The sequence below is a fragment of the Chiloscyllium punctatum genome, chromosome 14 (genome assembly GCF_047496795.1).
Source record: "Chiloscyllium punctatum isolate Juve2018m chromosome 14, sChiPun1.3, whole genome shotgun sequence".
In the NCBI taxonomy this organism is placed as follows: domain Eukaryota; kingdom Metazoa; phylum Chordata; class Chondrichthyes; order Orectolobiformes; family Hemiscylliidae; genus Chiloscyllium; species Chiloscyllium punctatum.
In genome coordinates, this window is record NC_092752.1 from 62,952,191 (window position 1) to 62,969,675 (window position 17,485).

Here is a 17,485-nt window from a genome sequence, read left to right on the forward strand (position 1 = left end):
CTGAGCCACACTGCCTCACAAGGGTGCTCCTCATTTTAGTCAAAAACTTGCATTTCCTAGAGTCTCTTGTCAAGCCTTATTAGAGGTCATCTTGACCATTTACCCTAGTGTAGCTAAATGATGGACATTCCAAATCTCTGTCTCATCCTCCCACTTGTCACCGCTCTCTTCCCCCCACCCACCCACCCCCATTGCAATTCACAGATATTGTTCCATCATCTGTGTGTCTATTTTTTCTGGTTATGTCCTTCTCTCCCATTCGGCTAAAACTTAATATTTGACCTCACAGTTGTTGGAAAATCCTGCTCCAACTTGGACTTGAGAAAGACACAAAGTTTCACATAACACACTGGTTAGCAGGTTCAACACCATAGAATTCTGGCAGAACTAGCTGTTTGGATACGGAATTGGCTGGAAGGTCAAACAGTCATAGATGGACAGCACAGAAACAGAGACCCGTCGGTCCAACCAGTACATGCTGATCAGATATCCCAATGCAATCTAGTCCTACCTGTCAGCACACGGCCCATATCCTTCCTATTCATATACACATGAAGATGCCTTTTAAATATCGCAATCGTAATGGCCTCCACCACTTCCTCTGACAGCTCATTCCATACACGTACCCCCTCTGTGTGAAAACGTTGCCTCTCAAGTCTCTTTTAAGTCTTTCCCCTCATACCATAAACCTATGCCCTCGAGTGCTGGGATCCCCCACGCCAGGGAAAAGACTTTGTCTATTTATCCTATCCATGCACCTCAGGTTTTTATATACATAGATAAGATCACCTCTCAGCCTCCGACGCTGCAGGGAATACAGCCCCAGTCTATTCAACCTCTAATCAACGCCCAGCCTAGCTCAAATCCTCCAACCCTGGCAACGTTCTTGTAAATCTTTTCTGAACCCTTCCAAGTTTCACAACATTCTTCCAATAGGAGGGTGACCAGATTTGAACACAACGTTCCAAAACTGGCCTAACCAATGTCCTGTACAGCTGCAACATGATCTCATACCTCCTGCACTCAATACATTGTCCGATAAAGGCAAGCATACCAAATGCCGCCTTCACTATCCTATCTACCTGCACTCCAAGGCCTCTTTGTTCAGTAACCCACCTCAGGACCTTACCATTAAGTGTATATGTCCTGCTAAGATTTGCTTTCCCAAAATACCACTCCTCAGCCATTCACCCATCTGATCAAGATCCCATTGTACTCTGAGGTAATCTTTTTCACTGTCCACTACCCCTCCAGTTTTGGTGTCATCTCACTAACTATACCTCCTATGTTCACATCTAAGTCATTGATATAAATGACGAAAGGTAGTGGATCCAGCAGTGATCCTTGTAACACTCCACTAGTCTAAGGCCTCCAGACTGAAAAGCAACCCTCCATCACCACCCTCTGTCTTCTGCCTTTGAGCCAGTTCTGTATCCAAATGGTTAGATCTCCCTGTATGCCATGAGCTCTAACCTTGCTGAGCAGTCAGTGTCATAGTGCAGGATGCTTTTTGGACTGGAAGCCTGTGATGAGCAATATGCTGTCAGGCTGGGTACTGGGTCCACTGCTTTTTGCCATTTATATAAATGATTTCTATGTGAATATAGGAGCTATGGTTTGTAGGTTTACAATAGACACCAAAATTGGAGGTGCAATGGATAGCAAAGTTACCTGAAAGTGCAATGAGACTCCGATCAAATGGGCTGAGAAGTGGCAGATGAAGTTTAATTTAGATATCTGTGAGGTTCTGCATTTTGGAAAAGGAAATCAGGGTGGGACTGACACACTTAATGGGAAGCTCCTGGGGAGTGTCGCTGAACAAATAGATCTTGGAGTGCAGGTTCATTGTTCCTTGAAAGTGGAATGATAGATAAGCAGGGTAGTGAAGAAAGTGTTTGGTGTACGTGCCTTTATTGGTCTGTGCATTGTGTCCAGGGGTTGTGACGTCATTTTGCGGCTGTACAGGACATTCATTCAGCCACTTCTGGAATTGTGCTTTCAGTCCTGGTCTCCCCGCTATTGGAATGATATTGTGAAACTTGAAAGGATTCAGAAAAGATGCAAAGATGTTGGCAGGGTTGAGGGATTGTGCTATAGGGAGAGGCTGAATAGACTGAGGCTGTTTTCACTGGAGAATCGGATGCTGAGAAGTGACCATAGAGGTTGATAAAATCGTGAGGGGAATGGAGAGGGTAAACAGCCAGGGTCTTATTCCTGTTTCGGTGAGTCCAAAACTAGGAAGCACAGGCGTGAGGGATAAGATTGAAAAGGGATATTAGGGGCAAAGTTGCAAGCTGAAAATAGTATGTGTATGGAATGAGCTGCCAGAGAAAATGTGGAGACTGGTACAGTTTCCACATTTAAAAGGCATCTCATTGGATATGTGATTGGGAAAGGTTTAGAAGGCTATGGGCCAAGGGCTGGCATATGGGACGAGATTAATTTAGGATATCTGGTCGGCATGGACAAGTTGAACTGAAGGGTCTGTTTCTTTGCTGTACATGTCTATGGCACTAATCAATTAAAATTAAGATAGGTTTCTCTTTTATGGAGAGTTAGCAGAAGGTCAGATAATTCTCCTTGGAGCTGCGAAGGTTAAGCAGTGATTTCGACCAGGAGTTGATTTGTTTCCAGGGTATTTCATTTACAGACAGGCAGAGTGAGAAATTTTTAACGTCACAATTTTTAGTAACTATTTTCAGGTAACTGGTAAATAATGCAAAGAAAACTGTGAAGATTATTTTGCTCACTAAGTTCTGAGCATCTGCAACAGATTGACCGACAGCTGGATGCAGATTCAATAGTTATTGTCAAAACAAATTTGAAATTTAACATTTTTAAGGAAGGATTGGGAGGGCTATGTCCAAATGGGAGGTGAGTTGGGACTGACTGGCACCATCTCCAGAGGGAGAGAGTACAGCCCCAATGGGCAGAATAGCCTCCAGTCCCTGTGCTCTGTCATACTGACCCATTCACTGTGAATGATGAAGCTCATCACAGGGCAGAGCCGTACAGATATACAGCATGAAAATAAACCCTTTGGTTAAACTGGTCCATGCTGACCAGATATCCCAACCTAATCTATACCCATTTGCCATCACTTGGCACATATCACTCTACACCCTTCCTATTCATATACCCATCCAAATGCCAAATGGTTTAATTGTTCCAACATCCTCCACTTCCCGACAGAAGATTCCATACACGCACCAACCTCAGTGGGGAAAAAAAATTGCCCCTCAGATCCATTTTTAATTCTTCCCCTCTCATCTTAAACATATGCCTTCTGATTCTCGACTCGCCGACCCCGGGGAAATGACCTTGTCTATTTATCCTGCCCAGGCCCCTTATGATTTTATAAATCTCTATGAGGTCACCCCTCAGCCTCTGATGAACCTGGGAGGATCCCACCACTCAGGTCACAATGGGGCCTGGCTGATTGACACAGCTTCAGACCAATAGGAGAGTTGGCGTGATCCTCCAGCCAATGGGAGTGAATGAGGGGTGGGTCCAGCAGGCCAACACATGACCATCAGCTTTGCAGGTGCAGTGTCACTGTGAGGGGGGACTGAATGTGAAGGAGTGGGAGAGACAGCAGATACTGGGAGAGAGATGGAGTTAGTGTGGACTGGGAAGGTTGATAAACACTGTTTCAGTCTGCTGGACCTGAATTAGATACTCCGGGTAAATTAGAACCAAAAGAACTTCGGGTGCTGTAAATCACACACAACAACCAGAAGGTACTGGAAAAGCTCAGCAGATCAGGCAGCATCTGTGAAAAGAAATCAGTTCACATTTTCGATCCAGTGACGCTTCCTCAGGAACTGATGTTACTGAGAAAAAAAGTCTGTTTTTATGCAGAAGGTAGGGGTTAAGGAGTAAATGATAAGTGGGGGGAGAGGCCAAAGAGAGAGATAAGAGCAGTTGGACAAAGGAGTGGATAACGATCTGACAGGGGGAGGGTGAATAGCTGTTTGTGGGGACTCTTAGTGGCTAACCATAGGTAGTGTGTAATGGCAGGCTACGTAATAACAAGGCCTGGTATGTGAGGTAGGGGGCAAAGACACGAGGACCAAAAATTATTGAATTTGATGTTGAAGCCAGAGGGTTGCACGGTCCCAGAGTGGGAGATGAGGTGTTGTTCTTCCAGCTTGTGTTAAAGTGTGGCTCTGGAAAAGTACAGCTTATCAGGCAGCATCCAAGGAGCAGGAGAATTGACGTATTGGGCATGTCAGCACCTCATCAGAAGTGTGGGTGGTGGAATACGGCTGAGAGATAAATAGGGAGGGGTTTTTGGGGTTGGGGGAAGGGAGCTAGGGAGGCTATAGGTTGTTGTAGATGGAGGGTTGTGGTGAGAGGGTGGAATGGATAATTGGAAAGGAAGATGGACAGGGGGGACTGTTCAAGAGGCCAGTGCCAAGTTGGAGGGTTGAATCTGAGATACGTTGGGGAGGGGAGATGAGGAAACCTTGATGCTGTGTGGTTGGAAGTTCCCAAGGTGGAAGATGAGGTGTTCTTCCTCGAGGTGTCGGGTGGCTCAGATTTGGGATGGAGGACTTGCATGTCCTTGGCAGCGTGGTGGCGGATGGGGTGGGGGGTAGCCGAAGTGGTCGGCCACAGGGCGTTGGGGTTGGTTGGTGCATTTGTCCCAGAAATGTTCCCTGAAATATTCCACAATTTGGTGTCCTGAGAGCAAGGGACACAATAGGTGAGGTGTTTGTGTGAGCAGGGAAATCTCTGCTGGATGTGGGAGGATCCAGTGGTGCCTTGGATGGAGGTGAGGGGAAGGTGTGGGCACAGGTTCTCCACCTCTTGCAGTGACAAACGAAGGTGCTTAGAGTGGAGGGTGGATTGGTGGGGACCGTGGATCGAACGTGGAAGTCACAGAAGGTATGTTATCTGTGGAATGCTGAAAGGGGTGGGGAGGGAAATATATCTCAGGGGGTTGGATCTGATGGTGGAAAGAGCAGAGGATGATGCGTTGTATCTGGGTGGAAGGTGAGGGTGGTGGGATTCCATCTTTGTTACATTTGGAGCGGTGGGGTACAAGGGCAGTGGTGTGGGAAGTGGAGGAGATACACTGGACGGCATTGTTGACCACATGTGAGGGGAAATTGCAGTCCTTGAAATATGAAGCCATTTGGTATGTTCTGAAGTGTTCTTCCAGCTTGCATCAAACTTCACTGGAACACTGCAGTAAGCATGACACGGGGAACAGTCTTGTGTGTTAAAGAGCAGGCAACTGGAAGCTCAGGGTCTTTTTTGCAGGCACAATGTAGATCATCAGCCACCATTTCCACCACCGCCACTGAGATTCTAGAAGGTTCCTGTCTCCTCCATTAACAGCTTTCCACCTTCCCACTCCTTTATCTTTCCAAATGTTCCTGTGTCTCTTTGGGCTCTGTCCCCACCTATTATTTACTCTTTAACCTTTATCTCCTGTAGTCCAAAGATCTGTAGGTTCGGTGAATTGGCCCAGCTAAGGTTCCCGTAGGGTTCAGGGATGTGCATTAGTTCGGGGGAAATGGAGAGTAATAGAAAAGGAGAATGGGTCTGGGTGGGATAAACTTCGGAGGGTGGGTGTGGAATTGTTGGGCCAAAGGGTCCGTTTCCTGAAGGGATTCTAATTTTCCCAGCTGTCATCGGTTCCGAGGAAGGGTCACTGGACCCGCGATAACCCATGGTGTGTGCAGGAGGCAGAAAGGGGAGAGTGGCAGCAGAAACCAAATGAAATGTATCAGTGTAGACTGGGAGGGTTTAGTTACACTCTGGGCAGGTAGTTAGTCTGAATTAGAAACTCTTGGTCCCACGTTTGCAGCAAAGGGGAAGATGGCTTGGGCCTCAGGCAGTGAGAGGTCCTGGGTTATGGCCACCATCTTTATTTGGGGCAAGGTACCGCAAGGAGCATGAACGTGTCCTCTTCCTGGGTGGGAGCGGGGTGATTTGAAGAGGAGCATTTACACATCAAACACATACCAAGAGAAGTGTTTGTCTTCACTATTCATCTTGCACTGACTGTGAGCTTTGTTTTGTGAATTCAGTTTATCGGATATTAATTGAGGATAATTGAGACTGGGATCTCAAAAAAACAAGTTTCTACAGTCAGCGGAGTCATCGGGATCTGAATATCATTGGCATTTAACTGTGGAATGAGAAAAGTTTATGTTCTGTCTGTGGGAAAATAACTTCAATATTTTTGTCAAGCCAAAAGCAGAAAGATGTTCAAGTTCATGGTTGGATCCCCCTTGGGGTATGTGTTCATTTCTTGGCCCTGTAGCTGTGGAAGAAGGTATTGGCCTGAGAGAGAGCACAGATTTATCCAAATTACACCTCGTCTTTTTGCAGGAACTGTCAGATTTAGTCTCAATCATCCACTTTATAATGTTAATCTGTAAACTCCCTACTTCCAATTCTCCGCAAATTTCACGTGGACTCAAATTCCAGCACCATTTTAGGTGGAACATTCCAGATTCTGACAACTGTCTGTTCATTCAGAAACTGCTGAAGTCCATTTTGACTCTGGGGTAACAAAGGGCTGAATTGAAAGATGCAATGCTGGTCCTGAGCTCCCATTCAGATGCATTGGAACAGTACAGTGTAGGTGTGAGCAGATAGTGAAAATGACAGGGCTGCACTGTGAGGGCTGCTTGGCTCAATGAGAGTGTTTTGGAGTTGGGTGTAAATAGTGAGGTGAGACAGGGAGAAGGTGAAGCTGAAACTCCGTTTTAGTTCAGGTCTTTCAGAAATTCACAGTCCCAATGGGAATAGCCAATTTGTCAGTGATACCTGTGGAGTATTTAAGTTTTTAAAGTATGACATATCAGCTTAAGTAAAGATTTTTTTTGTTATTATAATGGCCATGTTTGAAGTGAAGGAAGGTTACTCACTCATTTAAATTCTCTTAATGGGAGTAACTAGATGAATGCAGAGAGATGTTGTGACAGGAGCCCTCAGACCCGTGGTGTGCTCCTCTTGCACAATGTGGGAAATAAGGGCCGCTTCCAGTGTCCCTGACGGCTATTTGTGCAGGACGGGTTCCCATCTGCAGCGACTGGGAAACTGCTTTTCAGAGCTGGAGCTGAGAGTAGACTCACTGTGGAGCATCTGCAATACTGAGAATGTTATGGACAGCACGTTTAGTGAGTTAGTCACACTGCAGGTGAGGGTTACACAGGCAGAAAGGGAATGGGTGAATATCAGATCTAGTAAAATGCTCAGGAAGTGAGTACAGGAGTCCCCCGTTGTTATCCCCTTCTCATATAGATACTGTATACCACTTGGGATTCTGTAAGGGCGGGAATGGGTGGGGTAGCTTCTCGGGAAATCAGCATCAGCCAGGTTCATGACACCACAGAGAGCTCTGCTGATCAGAACCAGAGGAATTAGAGTGGCAGGGCGAGAGTGACAGGGGATTCAATAATCAGGGGTACAGCCTGGCACTTCTGTGCCCACAGACATGAATCCAGGATGGTATGTAATCTCCCTGGTGCCAAGATCCATGATATCATGGAGTGGCTGCAGGACATTCTGGAGCTGGAGGGTAAACAGCCCGTGGTCGTGCAACACACAGATACCAAGGACATCGCTAAACAGAGGGACGGGGACCTGAAAGCTGGACATAGGGAGAGCAGAGATGCTTTAAAATGTAGCTCCTGAAATGTAATTATGTCAGACTTACTCCCAGTGCCATGTGCTAATGAGAGCAGGAATGAGAAAGTAGATCAGGTGGATGTGTGGCTGGGGAAATGGTGTACCAGAGAAGGGTTTTGATTCTTCAGGCACTGGGACGGTTTCTGGGTTAGGTGGGATCTATACCAGCCTAACCGGTTACCCCCTGGGCAGAGCTGAGACAAATCTGGTGGGGGTTTTGTCAGTTCTGTTGGTGAGTTTGTAACTCGTCTGGCAGGGGGATGGGAACTAAAGTGTAGGCTTAGAGGGTCCGATTCAGGACAGGGAATGGGAGGTAGAATATTAGTGATGTAGTTAGCGGCTCAGAAAGCCAAAGGAAAGGAGGATTAAACAAAGATTGAGTCCCTCTTCAGCCATCAGTCCTGACATCCCAGGAAGGTGAGTCAACAAAATTTGGAGCTGTTTACATGTCTATGACTCTGTGCTTCAGCAAAATGGTGGAAATCTGCAATAAAAACAGAGTGCTGGAGATCTTCAGCAAGTCTGTCAGCATCTGAAATGATGACAGATGCAAGAAACATTGCAGCCTTAAAGAAGTGTTTAGATGATCACACCAGACACTACAATATCGATTACACACTGAGTGCCAGAACTTGGGACTAGAATAAATAGGTGCTTGATGACCAGCATGAATACGATGGGGCTGGAAAGTTGATGTTTCGGGTCAGGGCTATTTATCAAGACTGACAAATGGTCCTGACCCAAAACATCAACCTTCCTGCTCCTCTGATGCTGCCTGAGCTGCTGCACCTCCCCAGGTCCACATTGTACAGACTCTGACTTCCAGCATCTGCAGTCCTTAACTATCTTCACATCCCAGGACTCATCTGGTGATCCTCCTTTACACTCTCTCAATAACCAGGAGAGCCTTCCTTGGGAAAGGGGAACAAAGGTGTATACAGTACTCCAGGTGTGGTCTCACCAAGGCCATTCCAGAAAGGGATCCCTGTCCCCATCTTATCCATATTGGTTATCAAGCACACATGCCTGGTGTGATCATCTAAACACTTCTTCAAGGCTGCAATGTTTCCTGCATCTGTCACCATTTCAGATGCTGCCAGACCTGCTGAGGATCTCCAGCACTTTCTGTTTTCTCTGTTATACAGTATTGAAAGGGGGGATTTGCAGTTGAGAAATTCAAATTTAACTTCATGTTACTGGATCCGTGCCGATCTGAATATCATTGACCTTTTCATCTGGATGGGAAGGTGGTGCATTCTGTCCGTGGACGAATATTTCAAATGTCCGTGTGACTGGAAAAAAGTACTGAGACAGCGAAGTCCATGTTAGCATGGGGACTGTGGAGAGAGATTTCATTGGTTTTTGAAAGTCTAAACAATCATGGAACATTTCCCTGGAAAAGGTAAGCCACAGTTTGATTTTGTATGAGGACAATTAACCATGAAACCAGAAAGACAAAAGGATTCCTGCATCATGGAAAAAGCTATGAAAATAGGATTGTTGTAATGGAGTGAATTATTGATCATTGATTGTAATCCATTGGCGTTGTCACATCGGTTCCAGTGCCGTGGGGGAACACAGGAAATTTGATGAGTGCAGTGTAGGTTTCAGTAATTCAACTGGAAAGGTGAAGAAGAAATTTACAAGGATGATGTCAGGTCTCAGGGGTCTGAGGTACAGGGAGAGGTTGGACAAGTGAGGACTTTTTTGTTTAGAGCAGAGGACACTGTGGGAGAATATTTTATAGAAGTTTATAAGACCATGAGAGGCGTGGGTAAGGTGAATGCTCTCGGGCTTTTTCCCAGGGACTCAAGGATTGGAGGGCATCCGGTTAAAGTTAGAGGAGAAAGAATACATGGGAACCTGAGGGACAACTGTTCTACACAAAGGTGGTATGTATATGGAATGAGCTGCCAGTGGAAGAGGTTGAGGTGGGTATATTAACAACACGTAAAAGACATTTGGACAAATACATGGATAGGAAAGTTTCAGAAGCAGATGGGCCAAGTGCAGGGAAATGGGGTTAGCGTGGATGGACGTTCTGATTGGCATGGGCCAGTTTGGGCCAAAGGGCCTGTCTCTGCTGCAGGACGTTATAACTCTAAGTGCATTTGCTATTTCTCCCCCTAGCTTTGTTGGTATCATGGGATGTATTCCATCAGGGCAATGAGACTTGTTTACCTTTAGCTCCATTAGCTTGCCCAGCTCTAACTCTTCCGTGATAATGGTTGTTTCTTGGTCTTCACCTTCCTCAGTCTCCTTATCAATTACTGGTATGTTCTTCGTATCCTCCACTGTGAAGACTGACTGCTGTGTACTCATATTCCTAAACCCTGCTGGATAGGAATAACTGGGCACAGAACTCTGAGAGGTCTTCTGAGTCTTTATTGATGAGACACAGCAACTCCCTGGATAGTGTACATACAAAACGCCTTCAGGCAGCATCAGGTAACTCCCCGCCTGTCTGATGTATGGCTCCCCTTCTTATACCTTTTGTGGTTTGTGACTTTGAATACAGACTGTCTCTCAATATTATCTCCATGGCAACGGCAGTTCAAAAGTCTAGTTCAGTTCAACACTTTGTGGTTAAACCACACACCCCTCCCCCACGCCCCCGTGGCTCCCTCAAGTACCTGACAGGCACTTCAGTTTCAGTGGGGTTGTCTATCGGGATGGTGATGTGGAGGAGTTGGGGTGGGGTGGACAGAGTTAAAACCACACATCACCAGGTTATAGTCCGACAGGTTTATTTGGAAGTACAAGCTTTTGGGGTGTGCTGTGATTTTTAACTTGATCAGGATTATCTCTATGGTAACAGTTACGTGCTTCAGCAATTACAGAGGCCGTATGTTCCCCAAACAATAGGTTTCCCTCTAACAGTGTAAACTGCTATTCTGTCCCTGGGGATAGTTACTCATCACTTTTTATCCCCAATTCCATCATGCTTTCTGTTGATCTTTGAATTTTTTCCAATCTCCGAATTTATCCTTGGTCTTTGCCAATTTGTCTGCCTTCTACTTCAATTTCATAGACTCCCTTATTTCCTTAGACATGGCAGATTACTCCTTTTCCTACAGTCCTTTCTTTTCACTGATATATACTTTTGCTGAGAAATTTGAAAAATTACTTTGATATTCCTCCACTGTCCATCAACTGTCCCACAGTAAAGTCTTTGTTTCCATTCTGCATTAGCCAACTCCTGCCTCATCCTATTGTAGTCTCCTTTGTTTAAGCACAGTATCATGGGATTGGATTTAATCTTCCTGCTTTCCATCTGTGTTCTAAATTCACCCAGATTAATGACAAGTCTTTTTATCAGATTACGAGGTGAGGCAATGTTTCCTGGGTGTTTTGGTTTCATTGTCAGTGACCTTGGTTTTGTAACAAAGTACAGGATAGATATTCACAACAGTATTCTGGACGGTGTGAATGTACTACACAGTCTAAAACCATAAATCACTGTCTCCCCTCAGTTTAAAATTGCAAAATCATTATCTCCTACACGCTTCCTCACTACCTAAGTTTGGAATGATAATCCACCTGACTATCTTGCTGTTTCTGAAAATCTCCTTTGGTGAAGGTGGTGAGTTTTGGATTCAGCTTTCCAGTTATTACCATAAGATGATAAGCCCTGGGCACAGGGGAGGCAATGCAGCCCTTCGAACCAGCTCCACCATTTAATACGGTGATGATTGAGCTCACCTCGGTCTCAGCTGGATTTTCCCGCCTGCTCTCTCACACTTCAACTCATTGCAAATTAAAAATCTGTATCTCTTCATTAAATTTGCTCATGTCTTGGCATCCACCGCATTTTGAAATTCCACAGATTCACAACACATTGAGATAGGTACGTTCTTCATGAGAATAGAATAGAGTCCCTATAGTGTAGAAACAGGGTATTCATCCATCGAGTCCACACCAACCCTATGATGAGCATCCCATTCAGACCCACCCATTCCCTGTAACCCTGCATTTCCCGTGGCTAATTACCTAACCAGCACATGCATGGACCCTGTGAGCAATTTGGCATGACCAATCCACCTAACCTGCACATCTTTGGACTGTGGGAGGAAACTGGAGCACCGAACAAAACCATGCAGACATGGGAAGAATGTGTAAACTCCACACAGTTGCCTAACGCTGGAATCAAACCCGGGTCCCTGACGCTATGAGGCAGCACTGCTCGCCACTGAGCCACCTCTGCTTAAAATCTGCTGCCCATTATTAACCTCCCCACCCCGCAATTGGCTGAATGTATATTCCTTACGTCAGAAGTCCGGGTGTCTAAGCGGATGTCTCAGTAAATCCCAGTGACAGCCCACATGTCCTGTGTGTCTGAATGGATATCCTATATACAACACCCTCCAGCCCACACTTTCTTTCACTTTCCAGGGACAGGTCTCCAGAAGCTTCATTGGACTACAACTCCCACAGTCCCTGAGGCAGGGACCACACGTGTGTGGGGAAACACACCACTGTACATGTACAGAATGTGGGCGGGTTTTGAAGCATGTTCTTTGGGGTAACTAGCGGAAAGCATTTCACACTGTGATTGGCAGGAAAAGGGACGCATCTGCCTATAGTATTGATCAGTTTGGCGGGGGGGGGGGGGGGTGGTCAAAGTGTCACAACGCCTAGATGGGACCAAGTTCCATTCGCAACTTGTCATAACACTGGGAATTGACCAATGGGAAACAAGGAAGAATCTGACCCATTCTTCCAGACTGAAGGTTCCTGTTCTGTCCAGGATCTGCCACCTCCCTTTCTGTTTCCTTTTGTTCCATTCTGCTGTTACATTATTGACTTGCAGCAACTGAAGGGAAAGGAAGTGAACCCAGAAAGGGTGCAGAGTCCAACCAGAGACGGGAAGTGGTGGAATGGATCTGTTTATCAGTTACTCCATGAGAATGGGGAGGGTGTACATTAGGGGGTAGCAGAGTCAGAATGGTGGGAGAGAGTAAGTGGGCTGGAGGGTTACAGCTTTGGGGGAAGAAAGGGGAAAAAGATATTCCAGAGAAACTAGAATTGTCTGCTCTGAATTTCTAACCTGTACATATTCCTTTTATACAGGGTGCTAGATAGTGAAGATTTGCAGGGTGAAATCTCAAAATCAGGTGCAGATTGTGATTAAGTTGACCAGCATTTGATGAACCAAAGATGGAGAATCACTGGGCCAAAATCCTGCAACACTCTCCCTCCCAGCATTGTCGGTCTCTCTGCGCCAAATGGACTGTGAATGGTACAAGACAGCAGCTCACTACCATCTTCTGAAGGGTAACTAGAGATGGGGAATAAATGCTGGCTGAGCCAGTGATGCCCATATCCTGGAAATGGGTTCTATCTCTCGTTGCTGAAACCCAGTTGATGTTACTGCAGGATGATGAGGGATGCTGAGCGCATCCTCCAGGAGGCAGCACCATCACATTACACTTGCCTACACCCACACAGTAACACACCAACGCCTCTGGAACAAAAGGCAGTGAAGCTAAATGAGGACTTAGATATAGTTCTTCAAGGTAAAGTCATGAAAGGGGATTGGAACAGAGCAGGAACAGGAGACTGAGCTGGATGGTCAGCTGTTTCCCATTGAATGGTGGAGCAGGATTGAAAGGCTGAACAGTGTGCTCCTGCTGCTATCTCCTAGGTATGTATACAGTCATGGAGCCCGTGTAGGAAGAAGTGGGCAGGGATTCTCCAGGCGATTGCACTTCCACAACAGTTTTCAGTGAGGGATGGTTTGATGGATTTTATTTAACATTTATCTTTAACACAAGGTTTCTAAATTTTGGCTTTAAAATGATGCAAAAGCTTTTTGCACAGCAAATAAAATTAAAGAAAATAACGTCAACTGTCTGAATATAACAGTTTTAAAGCTTTCAACCTCCTGTAAAACAAAATCCTGTCTATTCCCAGACACCATCACTTTCCAGCTACTCAAACTCCAGGGAAATATTCCCTCCCTGTCTGAACCTTTGGTTTGATTTAACTGCTTTTCAGTTGTCATTCTGTGAGGTGTGAAGCGTTCTTTTTCCCTATTTCTCTGAACAAGAAATGTGAGCACAGCAACCTTCCCACCATCAAAATTATCATTACGCCATTTTGCTTTTGGTTAACCTATAATCTCCAGCAGTGCAAAAGTGAGGACTGCAGATGCTGGAAACCAGAGCCTAGATTAGAGTGGTGCTGGAAAAGGCCTCTCGCCAAAACGTTGATTTTCCAGCTCCTCGGATCCTGCCTGACCTGCTGTGCTTTTCCAGCACCACTCTAATCTAGACATATAATCACCAGCAGTAAACCATTTGTGTAACCAATTGAATATTTCCAAACAAAGCCTATTACGGGTCAAGCAAACCATTACAAGTGACAGAGTGAGAAGGGACTAAATCAAAGTAGAGTTGTGGGGAGGGGGCAGCGGTGGAGATAAAGTACTGTATCCCCTGCGATGCCCACCTCTATCTAAAGGCATCGAGAGCATTGATCCACACTACATGCTCCTTCTCCAAGGACACCCTGCTGTGTAGCCTTTATCCTCAATCATAGAATAAAATCCCTACAGTGTGGAAGGAGAGCATTGGCCCATCAAACCCCAGCGACCATCCGAAGAACATCACGCCCAGAGCACTGTAACACTGCATTTCCCATGGCTGATCCACCTATTCTGCACAATCCTGGATTGTGGACAATTTAGCACGACTGATCCACCTAACCTGCACATCTTTGGACTGTGGGAGGAAACCAGAGCACCTGGAGGGGACCCACACTATAATGGGGAGAATGTGGGAACTTCAGGCAGGGCGATGGACAAGGCTGGACTCCAACCTTGTACCTGATGCTGTGAAGCAGCTGTGCTACAATCACAATTTAAATCAAAACAGATGATCCCTGCTCATTGTCACATTGCTGTTTGTGGAGACTTACTGCCCAAAGAGACATCCTGAGGTTCAGAAAGTGGCAATGTAGGTTCAGTCACCTCCAGCCCAGTTAATGTGGTTAACAACAACATCAATACTCCAACAGTGTCATCATGTACAAGGTCCACTCCTGACTCTGATGGACAGTAACATCAGAATCAGAGTCCTGCAGTCCACATGGAGCAGGGGGATGACCACTTCCCTGTGAGCACACACTGGGCTCTCAATCGTGTTGAAGACGCAGCAAATCCCTTGTCAGAGGGGTGAACAGCTCCTACCCAGTGTGAACCCGCTGGAGTCTCGGGGGCAGGATGAATCACTGAATCCCTTCTCGCACACTAAGCATCTGAATGTCCTCTCCTCTGTTGGGCTCCTTGAGGTCTCAGCAGGAGGGATGAATCACTGAATCCTCTCTCACACACTGACCATCTGATTGGCCTCTCCCCCGTGTGGGCTCACTGGGGACTCTGCAGGTGCTGAATTTGAGTGAATCTCCCCCCATACTGGGAACAAGTGAATGACCTTTCCCCAGAATGAGCTCCCTGGTGTTTAAGCAGGTCAGAGGACTGAGTGAATCCTTTCCCACACATGGAGCAGGTGAATGGCCTCTCCCCGGTGGGAATGCACTGATGTCTCCGCAGGTGAGAGATTTGATTGAATCGTTTCTCACACATGGAGCAGGTGAAGGGTCTAAATCCACTGTGCCATCTCTGGTGCCTCAGCAGATTGTAAGATCGAGTAAATCCCTTCCCATACGTGGGGCAGGTGAACGGCCTCTCCGCAGTGTGACTGTGTCGGTGGGTGTCCCACTGGGTGGGGTAAGTGAATTCCTAATCTGATTGAGTACGTCCTCCTGTTTTCTCATTTGTTATTGACAGTCTCATTCCCCTCGCACCAGAACCTATTCCAGTGTAACAGAAACAGCAGAATGGTTAGCTGCAACTGGTCACCTGACTGATCACTGGACACGAACGGTTCACTCTCCACAGATGCTGCCAGACCTACTGAATTTTTCGAGCAATTTCTGATTTCCCAGCATTTGCAGATGTTTAGTTTTCCAATACTCATCTTGTGTGTTTCAGAGGAGTTTATTGATGAAATTAGACGGTTTTGAAAGTTGTACGTTAGGTCACACATCAGCTATGATCATCATGAATGGCAGAGCAGAGTTGAGGGGCTGAATAGCCTCCTGCTGTTCCAATGAAAGTTACCCATCGGCAGCTTGTTGTTACATTTCCCCTCACTGCTCACTTCACCTCCATGTCGAATACACTGTTACTGACTGAACAAACCTCCTGTGTTTGAACTAAACCTGCTCATGTTCAGTGGCTCCCTCTCCTGCCACCCGGGTTTAACTCTCATCATGGAATGCTGTCTTGTATTACTGCAGGAATGCCCACAAGGACGAATCCTGGATGTTCAAAGTTTGGGAGAAGATTTGTAGCTCGGGTGCTCGTTGTTGTGGTTCTGTTCGCCGAGCTGGGAATTTGTCTTGCAGACGTTTCATCCCCTGTCTAGGTGACATCCTCAGTGCTTGGGAGCCTCCTGTGAAGCGCTTCTGTGCCGTTACCTCCGGCATTTATAGTGGCCAGTCTTTGCCGCTTCCGGTTGTCAGTTCCAGCTGTCCGCTGTAGTGGCCGGTATATTGGGTCCAGGTTGATGTGTTTGTTGATAGAGTCTGTGGATGAGTGCCATGCCTCTAGGAATTCACTGGCTGTTCTCTGTTTGGCTTGCCCTATAATGGTAGTGTTGTCCCAGTCGAATTCATGTTGCTTGTCATCTGTGTGTGTGTCTACTATGGATAGCTGGTCGTGTCATTTCGTGGCTAGTTGGTGTTCATGGATACGGATCGTTAGCTGACTTCCTGTTTGTCCTATGTAGTGTTTTGTGCAGTCCTTGCATGGGATTTTGGACACTACATTGGTTTTGCATGCAATGTCCCCTAGTAACAGCTGACTCCATACGTGGAAAATGGTTCTCACTGTCAACCCTATCTAAACCCCTAATCATCATGTACACCTCTATCAAATCTCCCCTAAACCTTCTTTTCTCCAATGAGAAAAGTCCCAAGTGCCTCAGCCTTTCCTCATACGATCTTCCTACCATGCCAGGCAACATCCTGGTAAACCTCCTCTGTACTCGTTCCAATGCCTCCACATCCTTCCTGTAGTATGGCGACCAAAACTGCACACAATACTCCAGATGAGGCCGCACCAGAGTCTTATACAACTGTAACGTGACCTCAGGACTCCGGAACTCAATTCCTCTACCAATAAAGCCCAGTACACCATATGCCTTCTTCACAGCACTATTTATCTGGGTGAAATCTATGGGCATGAACCCCACGATCCCACTGTTCCTCCACATTGTCAAGAATCCTGTATTTAATCTCAAAATATGCATTCAAATTTGAATTTCAAAAATGAATAACTTCACATTTTCCCAGGTTGAACTCCATCTGCCACTTCTCAGCCCAGCTCTGCATCCTGTCAATGTCCTCTAGCAACCTACAAAAGCCCTCCACACTATCCACAACTCCACCAACCCTTGTGTCATTGGCAAACCTCCAAACTCACCCTTCCACTTCAGCATCCAAGTCATTTGTAAAAATCACAAAAGAGCAGAAGTCCCAGAACTAATCCCTTCAGAACACCATTGGTCACCGTGCTCCAAGCTGAAAACTATCTATGTAATCTCACCCTGTCTTCTATGGACCAGCAAATTTATTATCTAACCAGGCAGGTTTTCCTGTATCCCATGCCTCATTACTTTCTAAATGAGCCTACCAAGGGGAACCTTATCAAACACCTTGCTAAAATCCATATACACCACATCCACTACTCTGTCCTCACCAATGTGCTTGTCACATCCTCAAATAATTCAATAAGGCTTGTGAGGCATAACCTGCCGCTCACAAAGCCATG

General features: G+C 46.1%; 1 long non-coding RNA gene across 1 annotated transcript in view; it reads left to right on the plus strand.

Annotated features, from left to right (window-relative positions):
* The window catches only part of LOC140485775 (uncharacterized), a 42,701-nt gene extending 25,600 nt beyond the window's left edge, over positions 1 to 17,101 (plus strand). The window contains exon 4 of the long non-coding RNA XR_011962440.1: positions 15,952 to 17,101. This is a non-coding gene — a long non-coding RNA (uncharacterized lncRNA). The remainder of the gene's footprint in view (positions 1 to 15,951) is intronic.
* The last annotated feature ends 384 nt before the right edge of the window (positions 17,102 to 17,485 follow it).